Source organism: Phyllostomus discolor, chromosome 6, assembly GCF_004126475.2.
Source record: "Phyllostomus discolor isolate MPI-MPIP mPhyDis1 chromosome 6, mPhyDis1.pri.v3, whole genome shotgun sequence".
Lineage (NCBI taxonomy): Eukaryota > Metazoa > Chordata > Mammalia > Chiroptera > Phyllostomidae > Phyllostomus > Phyllostomus discolor.
Window position 1 is genome coordinate 129,191,211 of NC_040908.2, and position 9,623 is coordinate 129,200,833.

Sequence of the window (9,623 nt, forward strand, 5' to 3'; positions counted from 1 at the left end):
AAAACAAACACTGTTCTGCTTATTAAACACTTTCCATGTCTGACTTCAAAATAAATAGTTCATGTACATCTTTTTTTTCAAGCTTTGATATAATCTATAAGGTAGATTCCTATTTCACAGATGAGGAAACTGACATTCTAAACTTCCTTCTTCCAAGTGCTTTCCCCAAAAGTCAAAGAAGGGGCCACTTGAGCAGGCACAGTCTTCTGCCCCCCACCCCACAACATGGAGGACCCAACTCTGGTTGTGTACTAAGCGCACGTAGATCTGGTCCCTTTGTGAGACTGGTCTTGTAGAAGGGAGCCCAAGCCATGCCCAGCACAAGGCTCTTGGCTGCAGGGAATTGACCTGCTTATATCCACGGAGTCAGCAGAGGGTGCAGGTAACAGAAGAGCCACCGTCAGAGCGCGTTTGAGGTGCAGTATGACCCTCCTGGACTTCAGCTCTATGTAGGCCTGTGCGGGGGTCCAGAGGCGTCACTCCCTGGAAGCAGTCTAGTTCCCGTCAACAAAGAATCCAAGGCTGAGTTTTAGGCAATTGCAGAAGGAGAGATGGGGACCACAGTGTGAATGTGCTGAACACTGCTGCACTGTATGCTGAAAAACAGTGGACACGGCAGAGTCCATGTTGTTTTCTCACCACAGTTTATAAACAAGGAGATATGGGGAATCACCAGCATTTAGTAAGTAGGATGTGACAGAGGGAAGTGACGGATCAACAAGTCAGAGAAGTGAGTGAGCGGGTGACACACTGCCAGCTCACGGCAAGGAAGACCAGGTAAAACCATCATAGAGCCTATCTAGAACCAGTGCTGGCGAGGGGGGATGGGGAATTATCCTAGGCCTCCAGTATGGTCATGACTGAACTGTAGTCACAGCCACACTATATATGTAAAATGTAATAATGTATATACATCGTACGTCTATGTATGTAAGTATATACATATACATATGCTCTGTATACTGTATCATAACGTACAATGTATATACATTATAAATAATGTATTATATAACTATTTTATAATTGTAATGATGATCATATAATAATGCAATATATCATATTATATAAGTTATGTTATGTATGTAAATTATATATACATATGCATGTGTATATAATTAATAAATAATAACGTATGGTCAATAACATAGGATGGTTCAGGTCTTTCAACTGATCCTTTGCCACCTGTACAAAGCCCTGGGTCCCAGAGGCCTTGTGGGTTTGTGCAGGAGAAAGGGCTGCATGGGTGGATCCGTAGCACTGTGGTCATTCCAAGGCCAAGTGGAAGTCCCAGATGAGCTGCCCTGTTCCTGTCTGTCTGGGTTACACGTTAGACCTGTAGAAGAGCACGGAAAGCCAGAAGGGAGAAACAGCCTGTGTTCCTGATCACCTAGTGAGAAAATCCAGACCCTTCTGCTCCTGCAGGCTCCCTGGGAGGGTGGACTCTGACTGGCTCTGAGAGAGAAGCCCTGTCAGGGACAAGGTAAGTGACAAGCCTGGGAACAAGTTGGAAATCTTGGCTTCTTCTAGAGGTGTGAGGTCTTGGGTGCTGGGGGTGGCACAGCTGGGAGAGGCGCTGTGGCTCCTGCTTTTTGTTGACTGAGCATCAGAAGTTCTTTGGAGAAACAGGGCCTGACTGAGAGGGGCAAACCTGAAGTGACATCTCATTTCCAGATCTTTTGAATTCTCTGCGCTTTTGCAACACTCTGGGATAGTATTTAAGTCCATCCCTTCTGTCTAACCAGCTTTCCTATCTCCAGACCAGGGAGGACGCTCTGTTTCTGACCATGCCACACCCAGCACAGGATTTCTGAGTGGCTCCACAGTGCCTTCTTCATTCCTCTCTTGGCTCAGTACACAACTGTTTTTGACCTCAGACTACAGTCTGGCTGAGGGCAGACACCATGTCTAATTTATCTTGAGAGCTTTTATAGCTTCTTTCTCTGTCTCTCCATGTGCCTTGCATATGATAGAGGATCCCAGTGCCTGTTGGTTAAAAATCCCGTTTCCAAATGTTCTTCTCAGCAGTACTATCATCTCTTTGCCCTCCAAACCCATTGCTATGGCTTTATAACTTCACACTGTCAGCCAGAGTTCTTAAACTGCAGTTTGTCTTAGTCTGTGGGCTCCAGATTCTTGTTTGATTTCTCGTTCTCTGGAAACCTACCAGATAAATCACAGCTAGTCATAGCTGTGCTACACCTCTCCCCAGAATAGCCAGCATGAAGGCAGAGTTAGAAGGGCCTTGGGAGAGCATCCAGGAAGCCCTTGTATTGCAGATGGGAAAACAAAAGCCCTGAGAGGAGAAGGGACTTACCCAAGGTCATGGTTTTGAGTCAGGGCCAGAAGTCAGCTCTCTGGCCTACTCAGGCCTTCAGGGTTCAGAATGCCAACTTGGTGACCTTTTTCTTTATGTTGCCTGAAATTTGGAAAGGGTCTTTCTCTGGCTCTCACCTTTTAGGCATCACATCCAGAGAGGCAGGTTGGCAGCTTGGCCAGGCCCAGAGCAGCTGCTGAAGGGGGAACAAGTGCACAGGGCCTGAGTAAAAGGAGCTGGCCAGAGGGGGTGAACACCATATCCAGGGGCCTTGGACATTCTCTTCATGCAGAGACTTTTCTTGTCAAGTCACAGTTTGACAGTGAACCCAGTAAACAAAGAGCATCTTGCTGGAATTCACCCTAAACACAAACTCGGTAAGGCATTCACAGCCACTAGAGCTCCCTGCCTACCTCATCTCATTGTCTTCTGGCAGAAGCATTGTTTTGTTTCTGTGGCCTTGCAGCAATGTTTTTCTTATCAGCAGGGCTGATTCCTGTCTCAGTCCTGACCAAGGCCACCAGCTACGTGTCCTGCTGAGTTCTGGAGGGGAAGGAGATGGCTACTCTGCTTCACAAAGCTCTTTTCCAGGCACTGCTCCCTTGATCCCCCGAGAAGCCATGGGTGACAGTCAGGGGAGGCCTTACTTGTCCCAGGTTTGTAGATGACACTTTCTCAGAGAGGATGAGGGACTAACCCAAGATCACACAGCTAGTGAGTTATTGAGACTGGAGAAAACAGTGTTGGAATTCTAGCTCTGCTATTTACTGTGAAGATCATCTGAACGAACCTAGGGTCCCCTACTCACTTTCCTCACTTTTAAAATTAAGGCTATAACATGTCCCTCACTAGAACATTGGAGATTAAATGAACCAGTCTGTGTAGAGTACCTAACCTGTACCTGGCAGCCACTAAGTGATGAGTAATATTAGAAATTGTTGTTATTACTGTCAAATCTGGCTCTGCTCTGAAATAAGACAAGCCTCCTCTGAGCTCAGATGGGGATCCCTCCAAGCAAAAGTCATAGCGCTGCAGAAGCCTCAGAGATAATACAGTCTGGCCACTCATTTAATTTTATTATTATTTAAAAATATGACATTTGAAGCTAATTTGTGATGCATAGTTAGGTCAGTGGCACACAAGGTCAGTAGTTCACCAAAATGCTTAAAAATTCTTATGACATTTATGTAGCCAAATGAAAATGTTAATTTTCCTCTTTTTTTTTTTTTTGTTGGTCTTTGGTGTTTATGATAGATATCCATGTCATCACATTTCTCCATTACATGACATGCCTCATTTAATCCGGATCGTTGCACTGACAATGACTCACATTAAGAGACAGAAATAGAAAAAAACAGTATTACTCATAATATTCGGGAAGTGGGGGAGGGGAAATGGGAGGAAGTGTAAGAGTGTTAATTTCCTTATCTTTCATAGCAGCCAGTCAATTGATACTGCCTAAATTGAAGCATGTTAAAAACTGATGATTCCAGTCTTTTGATATTTTTCAAAATTATTTTCTTAACCTTAGAGATATGTTTGAGAAATAATATCTCTTGTGGAGAATAAAGTTAAGCAATACCATTAGCTTTAATTTAGTGTCTTTGTCTTTTACAAATTTTATTTATTTTTAGACAGAAGGGAAGGGAGGGTAAAAGAGAGGGCGAGAAACATTGATGCATGCCCCTAACTGGGGGGGCATGTACCCTTATTGGGAATTGAACAGCAACCCTTAGGTTCACAGGCTGGCACTCAATCCACTGAGCTACTCCAGCCAGTGCTAGTGTCTTTGTCTTTTCAACTCAAGGAAAATTAAATTTTATGCTTTTTATTAAATAGTAAGTGAAGTACAATCCCTGTCTAATGAACTATTTCTTAATATCCACCCATCCATTTATCCTTCCATCCATCCATCCATCCATCCATCAACCACTCTCCCTTCTTAGTTACTTTCCCATCTCTTCTTCTCTCTGTATATATAAAGAGAGGAATAGCAGTGTGATGGTCACTTGCTTTAGCAATAGGGCCACTAGGCCACTGGGTCATGATTATTTTGGGGTGTTAGGATTTTGAAGATTTTAAAATATCTTCTTTGTACTCTTCTACATAGTTCGAATACTTTATGAGTGTGTAACATTTTTATAAAAATAAAATATTATCTTAAAAAAGAGAGGGAGACAATGCTTCTAGATTTCCTTTAACATTTCTAGTCTCCTTGCTCTTGCCACTCTCCCTCACTCCCTCTACCCCAGAGCCAAGGTTTTCAAGCTCATCCAATACCCATGTTAGTCCTACCCCAGGTCCCTGCTCCCAGAGCTAACATCAGGGATTCTTAGTGCTGGAGAACTTGAGTGGCAGAAATTCTTTGCAAAGACACTTTGACTAGCCTGGCAGGGAGACATACAACTGACGCAAGATGGCCAGAGGACAGGGAGACAAGATAAGGGCTGAGTCCCTGCTGTTCCTTGTCTTACATATGAGGAGACCAACCAGAGGGGAAGAATGACTTGTTCAGAGTCACTAGCCTGTTACATGAATCCAAGGCAATCAGTTGCCCCTTCAAAGGCATTTATTATTTTCTCCAAGTACTAAAAGTAAGAAGAGGTGGTTCTTATTCCCAGTGTGGAAATGGAGAAGGAAGGTGCATGTTATCGTGTGGGAGAAGAATTAGGGTCACAACTTCTCCTTCTCCAGCAGCTAGCCTGAATTAGCATCTGTGTGGACTGCAAGACCCCCTGGAGGCATCTATAGCATCCACTCTGCTGAATATTCAGAATCATAGAAAAGGAGTTCTGGGCAGATAGTATGTCTATGAGCAAAATGGAGATGATGCAGAAAATTTTGCAACAAATTATTGCCTTCCCTATTCCAACCAGGGGGTATAGCTTATATTTTCCTAACTTTTCACAGAATTTTACATTTCTTTGGGAGTGGAGTGGTGGTAGGGTGCAGAGGGGTTCTTGTCACAACCTGAGGAGCTTGTCAACCTGAGGAGGCAGCCCCTTTCTCACTCCAGGACATTGTCAGCACCTCTATGGTGGACAGCTCCGCAGCAACTACCAGAATCTTCTTTGAGACAGGGCCACTAGGCCACTGGGACACCAGTTCTATAAAGAATGGCTTGTCAGCCCTGGCTGGCGTAGCTCAGTGGATTGAGTGTGGGCTGGGAACCAAAGTGTCCCAGGTTCGATTCCCAGCCAGGGTACATTCCTGGGTTGCAGGCCATAACCCCCAGCAACTGCACATTGATGTTTCTCTATTTCTCTCTATCTCCCTCCCTTCCCTTTCTAAAAATAAATAAATAATTTTTTTTTTTAAAAGAATGGCTTGTCTTTCTCTTCCTCTTTTCTCTCTCTCCCTTTTTTCTTTCTTAAAAAAATCACTTTATTGTAAGGGAGTTTCAACTCAAGAGGTTTTATTCTTTAAGCCATACAAGACGATGTACAAAAGGACCATCAAATTGGTCTAAACAAAGAATTCCTTAGATCAAATTGGTCTAAACAAAGAATTCCTTAGAGTAAATGTAGGAACCTGAGCAACTGAGTTAAAAACAGCTCAGGGATATGTGTGTCATAGCTCAAGAATCTTCTTTAGCAGGATTTTCAGTTCCAATCCAACATCAAGTATACATCATCTTACAAAAATTGTTCTGGGTTACTTCCCAGTGTTATTGCAAAATGGGAGAGGTTAGTTGGACATTGAAATCTTAGAATTTCAAGGATATTTTAATGTTTTGTGTTTAAAGCTCAGAATATTTGAGATCTGGGCTATCCCATAAAAATTCAGAATTATAACAATCATGCCCATAATCAGTGGTCTAGGATGACTCTGGTAGAAAAGTCTAACTGGAAATGAAGTTCTGGGATTAAGAATATCCTGGGTATTAAAACACTTAAGGGTGCAAAGAAGTTTTCCTGCTAAGAATGAGCAGAAAGGTTAGGAAAATTATGACTCCATCTATTTGTGAATGTAAGTGGAACACTGCCACTGAAGCTTGTAAAAAGATGTGTGGCTAGGCCAGGTGCTGGCAGAAGAGGCTGGCTGGCTTCCATTAGGCTCCTTAGAAAGCAGCCATTACCTGGAGAAGTCATCTTGGCCCAGAGTCTGGTGTACAACTTAGCAGGCCAGGAAATGCAATTTCACCAATACTGAGAGGGGTTCCTTCTCACTCAGAACAGGGTTTCACTGTCCAAGCTCACAAGAGCTTGTTCTGTAAATTATTTGCTGGGTGTTTATTGCCAATGAGAATATAGAATTTGGGACTAGACACTTGCTACTTCTAGTCACTGCCCCCTTTTTTTCTATAGAAAAACCATAAGGGAAGCCAGGTCATAATCAGGAGGTTGCCTGGTGAGTGTGGAATAGAGTAAGGGGAGAGAGTTTTATGGTGGTGGGTTTTGAGGGCAACAGATGTGATCAGTCATTTTTCCCCTCATATCCAGGATACAGGAAGGCCTGCTACAGAAGCTGGTCAGTTAAGGCCTGGGGTCAAGGACTGACCCTGTTCAGGTCTTCCCAAAAGCAACCCTGAAATAAGGATCTGAGTACAAGGAGTTGATTTGGGAGGTGGTCCCAGGAAACAGTGGTAGCAGCATGGGGAAGTGAAACAAAGAAGGGAAGGAAGCCAACACAGGTATGTTACCTAACAAGGTACCTTTGTGAGCAACTGGAACTTAATCTCACTGGGGACTCTGTGAGACAGTGCACAACATGCAGCTCAGTGTTAAAGCACTCTAGGGGCAAGAGACCTGGCCTCTTCATCCATCAGCTCTCACAAGTCCTTGGCTGAGTGGTGCTCCCGACATGGGGTGGGGTTGGGTGGTTAATTTGCTGACTTATCTAGCCTACTGCATATGTGGATTGAATGGGCTCTGGTGGCCAGGCAAATCCTCAGGTGAAGATGTGGAAGTCAGGGGACAGTTTGGCGGGCAACTGAAATATGCAGTACTGAGGGGCTATAAGTGGGGGTACAGGTAGAATATATTACACTTTACCGCCAACTTTGTATATGGCCAGTCGTGAACTGGGTGCTGTCTCTGCTTCCTTTTGTATTCATACTTTTTCACTGTACTTGTATGACTGACCACTACCCTCTATGATTGGTCTATTCATTTTAATTTAAAAATAGCTTTGTTAAACCTAATCAATTAGATTTTACTCTTTCTACTCCTGACCCCAGGAGTATTGCCTTTTGCATGTTTTTAGCTTTATTTAGAACATGGGGCTTTTAATAGTTTAATTCTTAGAATTTTGGGAGTGTCTTACTGATGAGCACATGTGCCGCTTCCAGGAGCTGGGGGTGGGGAGAAGGAGAAACACATCAGTAATTAGATAAGGAGGAACATTTAGAAACAGAGTATTCGATCTGTTCTGAACATCTTATGAAACCTGACTGCTGATTCTTGAGTTCATCTGGAAGAGAAAAGACACATGCCAAGCCAAGAACATTTTGAAAAAAGGAAACAATAGTGAAGAATGTGTCCTATCAAATACCAAAATATGCTATAAAGCTATAGTGATTAAAACATTGTGGTTTTGGCACAGGAATAGACAAATAATCCAACAGAACAGAATAGAGTGTCCAGAAAGAGACTCATCTATATGTGCGAGTTTGGTATATAATAGGTACGGTGTTTTAAATGAGAGGGTAAAAGGAGGGTAAGAGTGAGTTATTTAATAAGAGGTGTTATTAGATATCCACTTGGAAAAGAGTTAAGTTAGATTCCTATCCTACATATATACAAAAGTAAAATTCAAATGAAGAAGTAATACTAAAGAACGAAAGTAAAACATTTTAGAACAAAATATATGAAAGTGTTTTTTAAATTTTGGGGTGGTGAAGACCATTTTAAGTAAGACACAAAAATTTGGAAGCCTGGGAGAGGCTGGCAGATTTAACTCATAATTCTGAACACTTTTGTGTGAGCTAAAACAACACAGACAAGTTACGAACAAAAAAGGGGCTCTGTCTCTCTCTTTCTGGTTCCAGTGTTTCTCTGTACACCTCTCCTCCTCCCCAGTCCCTGTCCACCTCTCTGAGTCTCTGCCCCTCTCTCTTTGAGCTCTACCTTGTTTTCTCTGAGTTTCGCTTACAGTCTATTTCCTTGAGAAAAGCTGACGGTCCCAGACGACAAACGGTGGACTTATACATAGACTGAGGTGGCAATAAGAAAAATAAATGGCAGATTGGGGGCAAGACTTGTCATGTATATGTATATGTATATGTATATGTATATGTATATGTATATGTATATGTATAAAATAAAATATCAAGATTCAGAAAAAGTATATAGCAACTATAAAGCTATAAAAAGGCAAAACTGGCATTAGAAAATTGGATCAAGGACATACACAGGACATTTTAAGATGTTGTAATGTGGCTTAGTGGGTGCTCTGAAGCACCCCTCAGGTTTCCTCTTTCGGAGCAGGGCCCCCAGGCCCGGGTTCTGGGGTCTGAGAATCCCATAGCTCTCAACTGAGTCCCTCTACAGTAATTGTCATTCATTTAGATTAAAAGAAGATTAATTCTGCCATTCCTAGGAGGCAGTCACACAGAAGTCTGAATTACACTAAAAATGGTGCTGTGGTCTGTCCTTTATAAAGAAAAATGGTCCTCCTAGCTACCACCATAACAATAGTGTTGCTTTGCTAAGTGTAACTTCAGTCCTTTTAATCAGAACACAACTCTCTTCCCATACGAAGAAGTGAATGATCTAATTTGCAGTTACATCAATTACACTTTATTGTATAAATAGAGCCTTTTGGTATTTGTTGACTTTTATGTCTCTCTTCGAGGTTACTGAGAAATCTGCTCCACCCTCCCTATCCTCCTGGAAGAAGATCTGACCTCTGTCCCGGCTGCCCTAATGATCCCCAGATCAGCACCCCACGTCCAGGAGAGGGGCAGCAGCTGAACGCCTCTCCAGGCTCTGATGTCCTCAGAGCACAGAAACACCACATGGACTGGAGCAGACCTGCAGCTATGTGACTTGGTCGAATAAAAATGTCCCCAACAACAACAGCTGGGGTTGTAATTGTTATTTCCCTGGCAGTTCTGTGAGTTCACGTGCTCATCCTCCCCCATCTCTCCCACATGCACAATGTAATAGGATGTTTACTGCCCACCTCGAGCAGCTGAGCTGCAGAAAGGCCAAGGCGATAAGTAAGGAGGACTATGGCAGGGCTTGAACCCAAACGCCAGACTGCATATATTCCTCAGCGAAGGCATGGCTCCCCCAGGAAGCCCTCCCTTCCTCTACGCTCCTTGTGCATTCCCAATGATGCCAGATTGGAAGTGTCTCTGCACATC

At 43.1% G+C, this 9,623-nt stretch overlaps 1 long non-coding RNA gene across 1 annotated transcript; it reads left to right on the forward strand.

The window, feature by feature from the left end:
• The first annotated feature begins 1,157 nt into the window (after positions 1-1,157).
• On the forward strand, positions 1,158-9,312 carry LOC118501287. Its single transcript, XR_004903911.1, has 2 exons — positions 1,158-1,480; positions 9,110-9,312. It is a non-coding gene; the product is annotated as an uncharacterized LOC118501287 (long non-coding RNA).
• Positions 9,313-9,623: the final 311 nt, after the last annotated feature.